Raw genomic sequence first — 17,196 nt, forward strand, 5'->3', positions numbered from 1 at the left:
ACAACCACTTGCTGTGACATCTCAAGCGAGTTAATGCCTGGTCACCTTTCCTGTTGTACTGCGAAAACAAAGGAAGTTAAAAATATATGTTAGATATTGTCCTGTATATATGTAAGCAGAGCAAAGAAAGCACCACATTACAAATATAAGGACCTTCAGCAAGTGGAGCTTTCGTTTACAGACTGTATTGAAGTGGCTTATCAGGGTGCATTTAGGACGTCTTAAAATGAGTATGGGGCTGGCAGTCAATGAAGGCTAATAGCCTGCAACTTAAAGACCAGGAACTGGAAAACTTGAAGTCAAATTCAACCCCCGTTGAGGAATACCAGCCGACTCCCGATGGACAACTTGGAGGCAAGGAAACTGCATGTCTCCTCTCTTTCCAGGCGGTTAACAGACATGTGGGTCTGTGGCAATGAGATTTGGTGCTGTGGTCTAAACCACTGAGCCTCTTGGGCTTGCCGATCAGAAAGTCGGTGGTTCAAATCCCCGCGACGGGGTGAGCTCCCGTTGCTCGGTCCCAGCTCCTGCCAACCTAGCAGTTCGAAAGCACATCAAAGTGCAAGTAGATAAATAGGTACCGCTCCAGCGGGAAGGTAAATGGCATTTCCATGCACTGCTTTGGTTTCGCCAGAAGCAACTTAGTCATGCTGGCCACATGACCCAGAAAAACTGTCTGCGGACAAACGCCGGCTCCCTCGGCCAGTAAAGCAAGATGAGCACCGCAACCCCAGAGTCGTTTGCGGGATGTACTTAACTGTCAGGGGTCCTTTACCTTTTTTTAACCTGGGGGGGGGAAACTAATATGTCGGGCTGGCTGGACCATCTCCATTTCGAAATAGATCTGGTATAAAACTAGATAGGAGTTGCAGCTACTCTATGGAAAAAATGCAAATGGCTATGGAAATGGAAATGTTAAGAACTAAATTTAAGACTGGAAGTATGACAATCTGGGAGAAACCTAAACAGACAGATTCGCCAATCTATAAATGTGACCAGTCAATATTCCAGTATTTTCATCTTCGTAATCGTTTCAATACAGCCTGGGACCTTTTGGGGAAGGGCAGGCAATACATTTTTTAAAAAAAACAGATCATTAAATAATCCTATTTTGCAGGTGAGGAATGTAGAGACTAAGCAACAAGCAAAATATTAGCATTAGTTCTGCGTTTTTGGCTTGCAATTGTGAAAATGACTGGGAGTTGAGTCTAAATTCTTACCGATCCATGTAAAACCATCCAAATATCTTCCTACAAAAAAGTTCCTGATCTACTTCTGTTGCCCAAAGCAAAAGCAAAACTGCTCTGGAAAGTCCTCCTTGGAGATGAAGAGATTACTGCAAAATACTCCTCCATTGCTCCTTTGTTGTTGTTGTTTAGTCGTTTAGTCATGTCCAACTCTTCGTGACCCCATGGACCAGAGCACGATTGCTCCTTGCCATCCCTCAGCTCCGCCAATTTATTATTTTCTTTTTAAAGGAAGGCAATCTGGGTAACCAAGAAGGACAGCCGAAGCCCCAAATTCTATTGCGTCCACCAGGGAGGGGAAGTTTGGGAACCGGGAACAAGCAGCAATCTGATCTGCTGTGGCGCTGTCTGCCTGACACCCAGCTGCGCATAATTAGTAGAACAAATTGAGCATGATTACACTTAATAAAGAGGCATTCAAACAAGCTGGAAGGAAGAGTGGCAGGGAGGTGGGGGAAGCCAAAAAGCCCTTCCTTAGCAGCATCAGTGTTAATTCAACACAACAGGCAACCCTTCTGCTTGGATCCTCACCAAAATATTAAGATTGCTGAGGGTCCTGCAGTTCTCTACAACATGCAGGGCTGGCCCACCCATGAGGCAAGGTGAGGCGACTGCCTCAGATGGCAGGATCCACAGTGGCAACAGGTGCTTGTTGTTGTTTAGTCGTGTCCGACTCTTCGTGACCCCATGGACCAGAGCACGCCAGGCACTCCTGTCTTCCACTGCCTCCCGCAGTTTGGTCAAACTCATGTTCATAGCTTCGAAAACACTGTCCAACCATCTCGTCCTCTGTCGTCCCCTTCTCCTTGTGCCCTCCATCTTTCCCAACATCAGGGTCTTTTCCAGGGAGTCTTCTCTTCTCATGAGGTGCCCAAAGTATTGGAGCCGCAGCTTCATGATCTGTCCTTCCAGTGAGCACTCAGGGCTGATTTCCTTCAGAATGGAGAGGTTTGATCTTCTTGCAGTCCATGGGACTCTCAAGAGTCTCTTCCAGCACCATAATTCAAAAGCATCAATTCTTTGGCGATCAGCCTTCTTTATGGTCCAGCTCTCCACCTTTATTCCTGATGCTAATCCTCGCTCGCCCCTTCTTCTCTGCCAAGGAGGGGTGTCATTTTGTGGTTTGCCTCAGGTGCCGAAATGTCTTGGGCCGGCCCTGATAACACAACTCTTCTTTTTAGGTCAGCTTTTTCCAGCCTTGACTCCCCAGATGATTTCAGACTCCAATGGTCAGCTGATGGGACTGGTAGTCTAGAAATGTCCCAGCCACCTTTTGGGAAAGGCTGCTGGATAAGAGTATAGCTTCTGAGCTGTGTGTAAAATCCACTCTGAGAAAGATCTACAGCCAGAGAAGGAAGTCTCTGAGCTGGGTGTTAGGTTAACAGAGTGTGACGGGTGTCTTTTAAGAGTATAGAGACAAGTGAGAACTGGGATGTGGAATTTAGGAAAGGAGAAGTAGAGTTTTGAGAAACGCTCTACTTGTGTCTCAATTCAGTGAGAAGGGGATAGATCTTCTGGAGAAAGAGAATAATAATCTTTAAATGGCTAGTCCATAAGACAATCTTTGCTAGTCCATAAGAACCTTCAGCTTCGTGGTGAAATTGAGGTCCGTAATCATACAGAAAGGGAATCTGAAGGCCTTCCCCACTCAATGGTTGATGACATCTTGCCGAGCTGTGTTACATTTTAATTAGCTACCCGTTTTCCCAATGGCGTTAGCTACTTACATTTGCTTGTAGCTGAGCATATTTGAATAATGGAAGGGATGTTGTTTTTCTGCCCCCCCCACTGAATAAGATTGTTTTCTTGGAGACACAGCGTGCAGCCTCAAATTAGCTTTGTACCATGATTCCCATGGGGACCAGCATGGAAGCTGGAGTTCTCGCTGGCATTTGGCAGCAGAGCAATGTCTGGAGAGCCAACAGAAGCTTAAAAGATGGCACTATGCTCAGTAATTCACCTAGGGGAACAAGGATGCAAATTTTAATCTTCCAAATCTCCATAGAACAGACAAAGTGCTGAGAGGGTAGAGTGATAAAAATGGGGTATAGAATTCTGTTTTGATTAAAACAAAACAAACAAATCCAGCTTTTAACTGAAATATATTGCATGGATTTGCTGTATTTGCATGTTCTAATTATTTGTATCATACAGGCACTGAACTGGGGTGTGAGAAAGAGGAACACTTAATCCAGGGTGCTTAGATGTGTCTCGGCGATATTTGTTCTGATTTGTGCTTTAGGACTATCCTACATTCTTATGGTATGGTCATCATGTGAGGGGACTTGAAAGATTCCTGTTTTCCCACTTGAAATATGATTCTGATTCCTTGGTTTCATTCATCACTGTTTTCACCCTTGGCAAATCTCACAACTGCTGGTGCACTGAAGAGGCAAGCTGCATTTCACTCTAAAAGCTTGCCTCTTCAGCATGTAATGGAAATATGAAAAGCTGTCTTACTAGGAAGTAGCTCCCACAGCACTCAGTGGGACATCTTAGTAAAAATCTATACTACCGTATTGTACTAGAATAAGCCCCCGGCACTTTTTCTACTATTAATTAATTAATTTCATTTATATACCCCCTTTATCGTCCAAGGATCTCAAGGTGGCGTACATAAGTTCCCCTTGCTCCATTTCATCCTCACAACAACTCTGTGAGGTAGGTTAGGCTGAGAAACAGTGACTGGCCCAAGGTCACCCAGTGAGCTTTCATGGCTGAGTGAAACACTCACCACATCATTTAACACAGGATTAGGCTGGCAGACTATGTTCTATTATCTAAAGTAAGGTTCTTATCTAATGTAAAGTCCTGCACTTGCTCAATGCACAAATATAAGATGGGGGACACCTGGCTGGACAGCAGAACATATGAAAAGGATCTAGGGATCTTAGTAAGACCACAGGTTTAACACGAGGCAACGGTGTGACGCAGCAGCAAAAAAAAAAAGATAATGCAGTTCTCGGCTGCATCAATACAGTGAGATGATCAATAGAAGCACACATTCCACTCTAATCTGCTTTGGTCAGACCCCACCTGGAGTCCTGTGTCCAGTTCTGGAGACCACAGTTTAAGAAAGATATTGACAAGACAGAGTATGTGTAGAGGAGGGCAACCAAGATGATAAAAGGTCTGCAAACCAAGCCTTCTGAGGAATGGTTGAGGTATGTTTAGCCTGGATAAGAGAAGACTGATAGGTGATAAGATAGCCATCTCCACATATCCCAAGATCTGCCAGATGGAAGATGGAGAGAGCTTGTTTTCTGCTGCTTCTGAGGGTAGGACTTGAACCAATGGCTTCAAATTACAAGAAAGCAGATTCTGACTAAACATTAGGAAGAACTTCCTGGTGGTAAAAGCTGATTGACAGTGGAATGGACTCCTTTGGAAGGTGGTGGACTATCCTTCATTGGAATCTTCTAAACAGAGGTTGGATGACCATGCTTTAGTTAAGGTACCTGCAGTGCCTAGATGACCCTTGGGATTCCATCCAATTCTACAATTCTACGATTCTTTTATCTATATTGTATTTCACACTTGGAAAGACTAATAATAATAATAATAATAATAATAATAATAATAATAATAATATATTATTATTTATACCCCGCCCATCTGGCTGAGTTTCCCCAGCCACTCTGGGCGGCTTCCAGCAGAAATATTAAAATACAATAATTTATTAAACATTAAAAGCTTCCCTAAACAGGGCTGCCTTCACATGTCCTCTAAAAGCCTGGTAGTTGTTTTTCTCGTTGAAATCTGGTGGGAGGGCGTTCCACAGGGCGGATGCCACCACTGAGAAGGCCTTCTGCCTTGTTCCCTGTAACTTGGCTTCTCACAGCGAGGGGAACCACCAGAAGGCCCTTGGCACTGGACCTCAGTGACCGGGCAGAACGATGGAGGTGGAGACGCTCCTTCAGGTATACTGGACCGAGGCCGTTGAGGGCTTTAAAGGTCAGCACCAACACTTTGAATTGTGCTCGGAAACGTACTGGGAGCCAATGTAGGTCTTTCAAGTCTCATCGGCTGCTCCCAGTCACCAGTCTAGCTGCCGCATTCTGGATTAATCGTAGTTTCTGGGTCACCTTCAAAGGTAGCCCCACATGGAGCACATTGCAGTAGTCCAAGCGAGAGATAACTAGCTCAGGTTTGTGAGTGGGGGTGAGGGAGTTATTCCATTTCTTCAACTCTGAGTGGTAGAATTTTATTTGCAATGCAACATGGCTGCAGTGTTATTTTATCTGATGTCATTTTCCATTGGGTTCCTTTGACCTCTGAGGGCAGCAAGGCAATGAATTAAGAGAATAATAGAAAACAAATGCGTTGACATAAACTCCAAGGGCAGGTGCTTGCTGTAGCAAAAATGTTTTCCTAATTGCAGAGATCTGAAGCTGCAGCCGTGCAATGCCAGAAAAACTTGCAGAGTTGGTGGCTTTTCGGGAAATGTATTATGGATTAGAGGGGAGAAGAAACAAAGAGAATGTTTACCCAGTTATGTTAATATTATTGTTTTATGTAATATCTGCATTCATGAGTAACTCCTGAAAGGCCGACATTTGTTATGGTAGATAGAGTCAATTACTGAGCAGGACAAATCTGAAACATTACTTAGGGCTGATTCAACTGTTAGAATTGCAGCACAGAGCACTTGCTGCTGCTACCAGGACCAGTCCATGCCCCAGTCTGAGACTAGCTGAGGTAAAAAAAGAAAGGTAAAGGACCCCTGGATGGTTAAGTCCAATCAAAGGCGACTATGGAGTGTGGCGCTCATCTTGGTTTCAGGCCGAGGGAGCCGGTGTTTGTCCACAGACAGCTTTCCGGGTCATGTGGCCAGCATGACTAAACTGCTTCTGGCACAACGGAACACCGCGACGGAAACCAGAGTGCACAGAAATGCTGTTTACCTTCCCGCCACAGCGGTACCTATTTATCTACTTGCACTGGCGTGCTTTCGAACTGTTAGGTTGGCAGGAGATGGGACAGAGCAACGGGAGTTCACCTTGTCACAGGGATTCGAACCGCCGACCTTTTGATCTGCAAGCCCAAGAGGCTCAGTGGTTTAGACCACAGCGCCACCCGTGTCCCTCCTCATCCTTAGAGGAGGAAGATCCCACAGCCAGCCTCATCGTGCTCTGAGACTGAGGGATGTCAACATCTCTCCTACACTAGAAGATGACCCCAGTGCCGGATTTACGTATAAGCTAAACAAGGTATAGCTTAGGGCCCCACTCTTGTGGGGAACCCCCCAAAATGTACTCCTTTCTGTGCAACCTTCCAGGGGTCACATGCTAGTGGAGAGCAGGAATAAGTGGGTGGAGCAGGAATAAGTGGGTGGAGCAAAAGTGGGTGGAGCAATGAACCTGAATATTCCATTTGTGCATTAGGTCAGGCAAAAAGGTTCGAGTAGGGTGCAAAGCAGAGCCAGTGAGGCCTGGGAAAAGGAGCTGTGGGTGGGGAGAGTTTCAAGGGCAAGACAGAGAGGCCTGGAGGGCCATATCTGTCCCCGGGGCCTGAGGTTCTGAACACAGTAGGGATGGAAAACCTAGAGCACTTCAAATGCTTCAGGACTACAGTTCCCATTATCCATGACAACTAGTCATGCTGGCTGGGACTGATGGGAGTTGGAGTCTATCTGCAGGGTTCCTCATCCTTGCTTTACAATAATAGTGAATTAATTCTCAGAGTGTGGATCCTAAATCAGCCATTATAAGTATCAGCAAGCACCAAGGTTTGCAGAAGTACAGACAATATGTTTTTTTGGTGGGGAGGGACTCAGCGGGGAAGAGCTCTCCCAACACACCCATGGTTCAGTGAGGACTGGGCATGCTCAGTGGCCACAGAATGCTGGCTTGCAATGGGTGGGGGCATTGGAGCCAACTCCATAAATATTTAAGGGGGGCACTCCCCCAAAATTGATGGGCACCGCTATTCAAACAGGGTGTGTGTGTGTGCCGTGTCATGTTATCGATTATGTGGGGCAGGGCTTTCCTGGTGCTCCCCCAATATTTTATTCAAGTTGGCACTCCTGGGTGGGGGAATGGGACAGAAGGGCAAGGGGGGAAATGGAATGGAGTATCCTAGCAGGAAGCTAGTCTATGACCGGAACCCTGAATAGGAGAATGCCATAGCGCAACATTTAATTGCAAGACTCACCCTGTCAATGGCTTCTAGTCACCTCTGGTTTTATGTGAGATTGTCCAGTTCTTCTTTCATACCGGTAGTTTTTGTGTAAAACTGAATCACCATCATGTGGGAGTACAAAAGAAGAAGAAGAAGAGTAAAGTGGATATTTTTCGTCTGAAAAATGGTCTTTCCTCCAAGATCTGTGCTATCAGCTCTTTGATGTTGAAGCACTCCTGACTTATAGAAGGCGAGATAAATGGCACCAATAAACTATTTTAAAACTCTGTAAAATGGGTTCCTCACAAGCTCACCAGGATTTCAAGAAGGCAGCGTTAGCCTGGTACGGGATGTTTTATTGAAGCCTGCAACTCAGGCTTACGACGATGATTAAAACTTTATGGCACCATTTCATGTAAAGGCAGGATACTTCAGTTGGGGGATGGGGATCATGGAAGTGGGCGACACAAGTCACTTGGAAGTAGCTGAGCATAGTCCTGCTACAGAGGCACGAGTAATTCAATTTTTGTGAATTTGTGCTGTTTGGTTTAGCAAAACAACAGGCCAGTGTTTTTGTTCCTTTTCCACATATGAATAAAAGGAAGTACTTCACAAAGCACATAAACTCTGGAATTAGCTACTATAGGGCGAGTACTTTAAAAGAGGCCCCGTGGATATGTATAAGATGCAGCAATAGCCACTGACGTGGATGGTTTTTAAAAAGGCGTTGGGCAAATTCATTCAAATTCATGGCCTTGTTGTCGTCACCTGCTGTGCTCCTGAATCTGACCTGACCACTGGCTATTCCTGGGCAGGAAGCGGTATAAGAAAACTTCCCATCCCATTGATCCTTAGCTTTGGTATGGGCTTGTGTTTCTGGTCTTGCTTTTTGGCACCGATTCCCAGTTCCCTGGCTCCTGATAGGCTTCAGATTGCTGCCTATGACCCAGCAGCCCTGAAAACAGGATAGGGGAAGGGGATAAGCTATGTGGAGCAGGCTTTGGTCTTGTGCGATTTATGTTGCTTTGTGAAGTGCCCCCAAGGCTCCCCAATCCAAGTCGGGCACAGAATGGGGGCAGACAAACACATAGAATTAAGCAACATGATGTCTCCGAGTACATGCTCAACCCAGGGATTTGTACAACTGAACTGAGACTTCACAGCCCCTTCACACAAAAATCCACAGTTGGATTTCCCCCCAAAACTTAATTTCTGCCACAATGACTTGTTGTGGCAACTACTCAAAGAATTGGACTTCAAAAGCCCTTGCAGATCTAATTAGTTTGCCCACCATTGAGACATGTCACTTTGAACATGGTAGGGTAGCACCATGACCCTGGGGTCAGATGCCTTCAGGGGATGAGGCTGGACATTTGGAGAGGTAATTGCCCTTAGGAAAAAGCTCGAGATGTACGAAGGACTTTGAAGATTCCAATTCAGAAGATCTACTGCATGTGTGGGAAACCTCTGATCCTTCAGATGCTGGCGAACTGCAACTCCCATCAGCCCACACAAGACTGGTCAATGGCCAGGGAAGCTAGGAATGCTTTTGCAAACCCTGTCCTAGTGGAACCACAGTCTCTTCCACTTGGCTGGAGTCAACAACTCCTGAAGGCGAGTCTTGGTCTTGGTTTTTTTAAGGCACCAGAAACTGGGAACTTCTAGCTACCAGGCCTTGTAATCTGACTCTCCAGAACTCCCCTGGGCCACACCCATTTCTTAGAATCATAGAATCATAGAGTTGGAAGAGACCACAAGGGCCATCCAGTCCAACCCCCTGCAAGCAGGAAACACCATCAAAGCATTCTTGACATATGCCTGTCAAGCCTCTGCTTAAAGACCTCCAAAGAAGGAGACTCCACCACACTCCTTGGCAGCAAATTCCACTGCCGAACAACTCTTACTGTCAGGAAGTTCTTCCTAATGTTTAGGTGGAACCTTCTTTCTTGTAGTTTGAATCCATTGCTCCGTGTCCGCTTCTCTGGAGCAGCAGAAAACAATCTTTCTCCCTCCTCGATATGACATCCTTTTATATATTTGAACATGGCTATCATATTACCCCTTAACCTTCTCTTCTCCAGGCTAAACATACCCAGCTCCCTAAGCCGTTCCTCATAAGGCATCGTTTCCAGGCCTTTGACCATTTTGGTTGCCCTCTTCTGGACACGTTCCAGCTTGTCAGTATCCTTCTTGAACTGTGGTGCCCAGAACTGGACACAGTACTCCAGGTGAGGTCTGACCAGAGCAGAATACAGTGGTACTATTACTTCCCTTGACCTAGATGCTATACTCCTATTGATGCAGCCCAGAATTGCATTGCCTTTTTTAGCTGCTGCATCACACTGTTGACTCATGTCAAGTTTGTGGTCTACCAAGACCCTTAGATCCTTTTCACTTGTACTGCTCTTCTTAGGTCACACCCCATTCTGAAGTGAGATGACGATGCTGGAGGAGATCTCTTCCTGTGAATCCGATTTGCTGGATTTTCTTCTTTCTGCAGTGGGAAAAGGGTTCTGCAGGTTACGAAAATGAGGCGTTTAACATGGTTGTCAATGATGCTGAGACAACTGTATGACTACAACTGTATGACTAACGGCTGTTTCTGCCTGCCCTTCCTTTTGTATCCATCGCTTATTGCAATGTTTGTGCTTAAACGCATTGCCCCTTGCTGTGAAACCAGCAGGAAGCTTCTGTGCATGTTTTGAAATCAAATAGGGCACCTCTGAGGTTGTGTTTCCCTTGGGCAAGAGGGCACATGAGCCCTGCAGTGTGTTGTGTCACAGACAGCAAGAAAATGGGTGTGGTGTTATTCCATGGATGAGGATAAAAGGGCAAGTGATTTAAGTTCCCAGCATGTCTCCAAGAGAGGATTTAAGGAGAAGGGGACTGAGTAGGCTGAGCAGATACAGAGGAAGAAATGGCCCCTCCAGTCTTTAGTAGCTTTTGAAGCTCTCAACAATCCTTCTTTCCCAGGGACCCCCTCTATTTTTTTACCCAGGGGTAAGGCCCACATTCCTTTCTGGGCAACCTTCTAGAGGCCACAGCCAGAGGTGAAAGTGAGCATGGCAAAAACACTGTGAATGTTACCTTTGTACAGAAGGCTTGGTTCTTTCAGCCAGGCAAGCAAGAAGTAATCATTCCGATAATGGCTCTTGTTTGCTTAAATGTGTAGAAGCTAGCTTTCCATTCAAAGGTAAAATTTGCATTCACTGCTCCGCCCATCTCTCCCCCAGACTTGGTATGTGGTGCCAGGAAGGTCGCCTAGGAAAGAATGTGGTCCTTGGGCTGAATAAGTTCTCACCCTGACAACAACGCTTTCCTGGGAGTTATCCCCATCGAATGGTTATCTTGCTTTTAATTGGTACCTGTGTTGATGCCTGTTAGTGCTGTTTCTTGTTTGCATTGGTTCATGGTTTATTAAGCTCCATGTTGTTGCTAGCCTACGTTTCTGAGCACAATTCAAAGTGTTGGTGCTGACCTTTAAAGCCCTAAAAGGCCTCGGTCCTGTATACCTGAAGGAGCGTCTCCACCCCCCATCGTTCTGCCCAGTCCAGTACCGAGATCCAGCGCCGAGGGTCTTCTGGCGGTTCCCTCACTGCGAGAAGCAAAGCTACAGGGAACCAGGCAAGAGGGCCTTCTCGGTAGTGGAACCCATCCTGTGGAATGCCCTCCTATCAGATGTCAAAGAGATAAATAACTACCTGAAGGCAGCCCTGTTCTGGGAAGTTTTTAATGTGTGACATTTTAATGTATTTTAAATTTTTGTTGGAAGCCGCACAGAGTGGCTGGGAAGGCCCCGCCAGATGGGTGGGGTACAAATAATAAATTTATTATTATTATTATTATTATTATTATTATTATTATTATTATTATTATTATTATTTGTTGTCCTTGAGTCTTTCCACCACCCTTGCCATCCTCTCCGGCCACACCTTTTGAGAACAACCCATTTCCCCCCCCCTAATTTTGCGTTTACATACATAAAATGCTTTATGCATGTTTTGCAAACTGACATTTCTGTTTTAGGCACTAACTGCCCCGCTGTCTGGCTTCATACACTTTTGACTGGAGCAACAGTCGGGCGCAATGCCTTAGAGCCGTCGTGACTGTGGCCGTGCCGTGCCTCGCCCTCACCCGCCCTGCCACCTCCTCTCGCCTGCCCGACCCTCCCGTCCTCTGCAGCCAAGCAGGGTAGCCGCCGATGCTGCCAGCCCCAGAAGCACAAGGGGGCCGCTGCCGCCGCCACCACAATATCGTCGGGCCCACTGGCCCTGTAGCCCCGCCCATGTTCCCACTTTGTGGCCCCTCCCGTGCATTGGCCCCGCCCCTGAACGACCATGGCTTGGGTTCCCCCCTAGTTTTGATCCTGGCTACGCCCCTGCTGCCGGAGCCACTCTGGGAGGTTTCCAACATACCTAAAAACAACATTTCACACTTCCCTATAAAGGGCTGCCTTCAGCTGCCTTCTAAAGGTTGCAGAGTTACTTGATCTTCTTGGCTCCATGCCCTCCCAACATTTCTCCGATGAAAATAGGGACATCCTAAGGAAAAGCGGGACATTCCGGGATTAAATCAGAAACCAGAATGGCGTCTGTAAATCCAAGACTGTCCCTGGAAAGTAGAGTCACTTGGAGGTCCTGTACTCTCTCACACACACACCCCTGCAGTGTCGACCAACAATCCACAGCTGAAGGTCTTTCTTAAGATCAGCTGGATTTATTTTAATTTTAAACCAGAACATACACCTCAGTTTGTAGAGCACGAGACTCTTAATCCCAGGGTGAAAGCTCCAGGTTGGGGAAATGATTCCTACATTTCAGGGCATTGGGGTAGATGACCCTTGCGGTCCTTTCCAACTTTACAAGAGCTGTTTAAAATCTGGAATCCACAGTTAAGGGTCAACAGACACTGGTGTCAGTAGTGGGATACAAACCATGCTTCCATTCAGAGACCAGAAGAGAGGCAGAAGTACAAATGGCTTTCTGCTGTGAATGCCAGCAAGCAGACACAGCAATACAGAGTTTTGCTGCTTAGCAGAGATTTGGGGAAGCTTCTACCGTTCTTCACTGTGATAACATTACACACTGAGTACTCATTTCCCGTTTACTGTGTAAGCAAGTCAGCCAGGCCATAGCATGAGTACCTGCCAGCAATCTCATCCTCGGTCACCTCCTACGCAGCATCAAGCAGGTGAAGTCACTAACATTCAGGGCGGGGGGGGGGGGAGACCTAAGGCAAATTCTGGGACTCCAGAATCCACAGAGACCTGCACAGTCTCTAGCTCAGGTGTAGGGAACCTCTGGCCCTCCAGATGTTGCTGAACTCCTGCTTGCTGGAGTTGACAGGAGTTGCAAACTAGCAAAAGCTGGGGTGGCCAAAGGTTCCCCACACCTCACCAGTGGAAAAGGATTCTGCATATGCTCAGGAACACATTTCTCCTGCGGTCTTTGAAATGCTGCACCCCCCCTTGGAGGTCAAGGATTTCTGTGCATGCTCCAGGACACTCAGCCAAGTTGCCAGAATTTTTATCAGTCAAAAGGTAGCTGCTGCACTCTTTAGACACAACTTCTGCTGAAATTGCTGATAAATTTGCCCTGGCTTCCTCGCGCTTTGAGACTATCTAATGTGGGGACTGGAAAAGGCCTTCCTGTTTGAGGACTTGTTAATTTATTTGAGCACTCCTTTGGAAACAAGCAGGTATATATTGAATTCAATAATTCAGGAAATTGCGGATAAACCATCAGAGTCCCATCTTGCACTCGTTTTGCAAAACAATGACTCGAACAGAACTCTGCAGGTGGCAAGGTTCTTAACCTCAGTTCTCTCCCACAAGAGACGAACCAGAATGCTGTACGATTATTGAAACCTTTTAATATGTTATTTTATTCTATTATTTCTCGGCAATTTTACATACATATATAGATATTCGACTGTGTTCTTCCAAATGGCTGTGGTGTAACTTTTACAGAGATGCTACCTCTGTTTGTCTTTGTTTTATTTCTGAACTGCAGTTTTTTACTTTTTGTGTTTGATGTACTTCACCTGTGTGGGCTTTTAGCCGCAATAAAGAATCTATCTAAGGATGGGGAAGAGTCAGCTCTACGTTTCCATCGTAAACCTTTTGCAAAATAGTTTCCCTCCCTTTTTCCTTTTGTTTGTTTGTTTGCACGCACACTTCTGTTTAATGTTATCTATAATATGGATCAGGCTTGGCTTCTAACTGCCTCAACCGTTCCTCATAAGGCCTGGAGACCTTCATCATCCTTCCTCTGCTCACTTTCCAGCTGCTCAATATCTTTCTTCAGCTAGCCTGCACTGACTGGCAGCAGCTCTCTGGGGTTTTTTTTTTTTGGGGGGGGGGGAATTCCCAGCCCCCAGGACGGAAGACCTGCATGCCAAGCAGATGGTCCAATCCTGCGCTATGGAGATGCCTAGCCTGCCTTGAAGGATGTGGGGGTGGTCTCCCTTGGGGAATGGGGCTGCAGGAAGAAGGATAATAATAATAATAATAATAATAATAATAATAATAATAATAATAATATATTTATACCCCGCCCATCTGGCTGGGTTTCCCCAGCCACTTTGGGCGGCTTACAACAGAAAAATGAAATAAAACAATTAAACATTAAAAGCCTCCCTAAACAGGGTTGCCTTCAGATGTCTTCTAAAAATCTGGTAGCTGTTTTTCTCTTTGACATCTGATGGGAGGGCGTGCCACAGGGCAGGCGCCACCACCGAGAAGGCCCTCTGGATGTGAAATGAAGATGCAGCCCAGCTGCAGGCAGAACAGCAGGTGCCTCCGAATTATGACAAAGGAGCATCACCACGCAGGAGGGGCCAGGTGGGGCCAGGTCCTGGGGGGGGGGTTACCATGGTGACAAGGACCCACCCTCCTTTGTGACCTCTCTTGCTTCTCCTTTAAAAGCCACTGACTTGCAGGCAGCCATTGTGGGTTTGTAGTGAGGCGAGGAGAGAGAGAGAGGAGTTAGTGGCGGTTGGTGGTGATTGGTGGCGAATAGGAGAGGAGAGGAGTTTGGATTGTTGTTATTTTTCCGGTTTCTTATTTTGATTTTGATTTTATTTCTTACTGTTATTTTATTTCTTACTTTTATTTCATTTATTTTGATTTTCTTTTCTTTTCTTTTAACACTTTTATTTATTTTATTTTTTGTTCTTTATATTATTTTTGTTCTTTGTTTTTTGTGCACATCTGTGCATAGTTTGTATATATTTTGTACATAGAGTAGTTAGGGTTAAGTGTAGTGTTAGGGCGGTGGTTAGGTATAGACTTAGGGCAGGGGTTGGGGTTGGGGTCAGATTTAGGCTTGGGTGGGCATTTTAGATAGATAGTTACTTTAGTGAGGAGGGTGGGATCTTTTCGTCGACGAAATGGGCAGGCTGTAAGTAGCATTCCTTCCCTTTCTCTTCATCTCCGGGGGGTGGGGGTGGGGTGAGTCGTGGGGACACCATTGATGGAATCTTTCAAGGCGTTGGAGATGGCGTTTATAAGTGGTTCATATTTCAGAAGCCTACAGCTGGATTGGTAGTACAAGAGCCTAGACTGAAATGCAAAAGACTAGTTTCAATGGACCAAGAACCGTTTTCATGGGTGGTTCTGACTTTTCCCTTTTCCCAGTGGGAATTCCTATTTGTAGAGCAGAGGCCACGGCTGGTCGGCAGTTGCAGTGTCTGTGTGCTTTGTGCTGGGGGGCGCTGTTTGGCGGCGCTCCTTGGTTGCTATTGGACAGTTTCTTGGATAGTCTGAGCAGATTGGTTGAGCGCCTTATTTACGGGAGCCTTTGGAATGGAAAAAGGAAAGGACTGTGTCAGGATGATGTGTTTTGTGGGGACATTTGCAGAAGTGAAGCTGTTGATTTGGGCTACAGTTGGAGGGGGTAACATTGTTCTGGTAACATTGTTAATGAATGACCCAAAGCTCTCCCCTCTCCACATACGTATGTCTGTTCTGCCCATTTGGTGGTGGTTCCCTGTCTTCTCCTGACACCCCTCCTCACACACAAGAATTGGGGCTGCTGGCATCTGAGTCTCTCTCTCCGCTCATCTCTTCTAGGATCAGGTGCTTAAGGCGCCTGTTTCGGCGCTGCCACAGGGTGGCCCCCCAGCAAAGCCCAGAGCAGCCCGTGGCGCCAGGTGAGCAAGTGGCCCTCCTTTTTTGGACAGAGGAGGGCAGGAATCGGCACGGGGGGGAAGCTAGTCAAAAGATGGAAAGAGCCAGATGGCTGAATCCGACCCAAGGTCCATTGGGCCAGTGGCTGGAACCCCCTCCCCCCAGAGGCCAACCCATTTTGTGGAGTCCAATGAATGAAGCAGGGGGCTGGGCTGGGGGGCATGGCTGAGGGGGCAATTGCCAGCGGGAGGGGCACCTTCCCTGGGGAGCCACATTCTGGGGAAAAGAGGCCAGGATTGGCCCCCAAGGCCTGGGGATGTCCCACCTCTGTAGTAGGACTTGGAATCCAGGAGAAAACTCTTGGAATAGGCTTGCCAGGGGCTCAGGGACAGACTCACCTGTTTGCATGTCCTTCTTTTTGCAGTTCTGCGGTTCCACATCCCTTCCCCAGGGGTGAGTATTGCAGAAAACAATAACAGGAACTGGATCCCTCAGACCTGCCCCCCACTCTGCACTCTCAGATGCAGAGAAGCCCTCCCCTCACAAGGAACTGACAGCCTGACTTTTGCTTTTCAGCTGCTCGAGGATGAGCAAGTATACATCCTCGGGGTCATCCAGAGCTGCCAGGCAGCTGAGCTCAGGGGGCTGCGAACCCTGAAGTGCTCCAAGCAGGAGACGGCCAAAGCCATTTTGGTGAGTGAGGGGTGGTATGAGGGACCCCTGCGGGGAGGTGGGGGGAAGGAGGGCCTTTAGGGAAGGGGTTGTTCATCTGCGGAGAGGAGGACCCTGCCGCCTTAGGGTCCCCTGGAAAGCCAAGCCTGGTGTTGGGGGTCGGAGTTGTCCTCTGGAGGCCCCGGAAAGAGCTGATTTTCCTCCTCTGTTCTCTTCCAGGATATCTTGGGGCCCTTGGAGCACTTCAGGGATCGCCCCCTGACCCTGGCCCTTGCCTTGGAGGCCCTCCTCCAGCTAAGGTGAGTGGGGTCTTTGGGATGGACGGGGTTGTGGGTGGTGGGTGGGGGGCATAACCCCAAGGAGGAGGAAGCGTCTAACCCTCTCGCTTTCATCTCTGCAGTACCATGAGGCCCAAATTCAGTTGTGACATGGTCCATAGGACCATGGAGGCAGTTATTCAGGGCCCAGAAAAGGAGGAGGAAAAAGAGGTATGTCCTTTGTCTTGAATTCCCTTTGCATGGCTCTTTCTTCTTCATCATCATATTTCACCAACATTCAAACTCTCTTCTCTCTTTTCCTGCAGGAGCTGAAGCGCCACTTCCGTCTCCTCCTAGGAAGTCTCCTGATGGAAGCCCCCAATCCTGGCACCCTCCTGCAACTTTTAAATGTAAGTGTCCCGATGGCATCAGGGGTGGTTTTAGGGTTGCCCCCTCCCCCGTCCCTTACCCAACGGACTGCCCCATTTCTGGGGCACAGAGCCTCTTTGGCCCTCAATTTGGTCCAAGACCAAAGCTGGCAAACCCTCATGGTCCAGAAGTGCCAGGGACTCTGTGGTGGGGACAGTGAGGGCCACTTTGGCCCAGACTGGCCCCTGACTCTGAGACGCTCTTTCCTCCTGCAGGACTTGCGAGGATACGCCCTGGGGGAAAGCGGGGAGGCTCAAAAACTAGCGGCCAGCAGCATTTCATTGCTGCTGGCCGTTGCCCGGAAATTTCCCCGCCTCCGAGTAAGTAGCTCGCCTTCTTCTAT

General features: G+C 47.3%; 1 long non-coding RNA gene across 1 annotated transcript; it reads left to right on the top strand.

Annotated features, from left to right (window-relative positions):
• The first annotated feature begins 15,858 nt into the window (after positions 1-15,858).
• On the top strand, positions 15,859-16,645 carry LOC132591296 (uncharacterized). Its single transcript, XR_009556903.1, has 4 exons — positions 15,859-15,948; positions 16,072-16,188; positions 16,387-16,466; positions 16,568-16,645. It is a non-coding gene; the product is annotated as an uncharacterized LOC132591296 (long non-coding RNA).
• Positions 16,646-17,196: the final 551 nt, after the last annotated feature.

The sequence above is a fragment of the Zootoca vivipara genome, chromosome 17, assembly GCF_963506605.1.
Source record: "Zootoca vivipara chromosome 17, rZooViv1.1, whole genome shotgun sequence".
Classification (NCBI taxonomy): Eukaryota; Metazoa; Chordata; class Lepidosauria; order Squamata; family Lacertidae; genus Zootoca; species Zootoca vivipara.